A 941-nucleotide genomic window follows, 5' to 3' on the forward strand; every position below is an offset into this window, starting at 1 on the left:
TGTGTATCACACTAAGAAACATACCAGGTATTAGGCCTAACGTAGGAAAAGAAATTATCCTCTATTTGTTACTATTCTTACTGCAAAATGACGCAAAAGTGATCAAATTGCTATTAAGATTTTGTTTTATATAACACTTACCGCTCGTTTTCCTCGAGATGAAGCAGCCACTTCAAATGATTATAAAATCTGTGACAGATGAAGAATGTGGTTTAAATAATTCGTAATCGCCTGCCTTAAATACTGTAGGGATTTGCTAATGTATTTCATGGCCCTCGTTTGAATAAATACCAACGATCATGTATATCGACCAAAATTTGTATATTCCTGCCCACGATCATGTATTTTGTATTAAACCGTATATTACACGAGCGCTCTGTGGCGAACTCGGGGGGGGGGGGGGGGGGCGTCTCTATTATACCCGCTATATCAGTTGAGAAATATATTGAACAGATCAGGCCCCAATACTCTCGCTCTGAAAAACATTAAAATAATTAGATGCAGAATATCGGTATGTCTCCCTCTTGCCGAAAATGTCAGCACCATATATATTTTGCAAGTAATGTAATGGGTATAATAACACACACACGCACACGCACACACAAACACACTTTTTTTTGGCGGGGGGGGGGGAGGCGCCGGAAATATTCCCCCCATTTCCAAAAAATTAAAAAGTATTTTATGTTTGTGTCTTTCCCCCTCAGATGTGTTGTATGTTTTATTTAAAACAAAATTTTATATAAGAAATTTAGTTTGTAGATATTTTGATGGAGTATTTATGTTTCCATAGTGTTATCTAAAGGGTTGTTCGTCCGAGTCTGGTTTCCCTCACCTTGCTCGAAGTTCCTTCCCTTGAAATATTTTGTGACCTTTGCTATATGTCGCCTAGGTCTCAGTGTTTGCTATATGTAATGGTGCTATATTGTATGTATGCTATATTT

Source organism: Sinohyriopsis cumingii, chromosome 10 (assembly GCF_028554795.1).
Source record: "Sinohyriopsis cumingii isolate HCF-2022 chromosome 10, ASM2855479v2, whole genome shotgun sequence".
Taxonomy (NCBI): Eukaryota; Metazoa; Mollusca; class Bivalvia; order Unionida; family Unionidae; genus Sinohyriopsis; species Sinohyriopsis cumingii.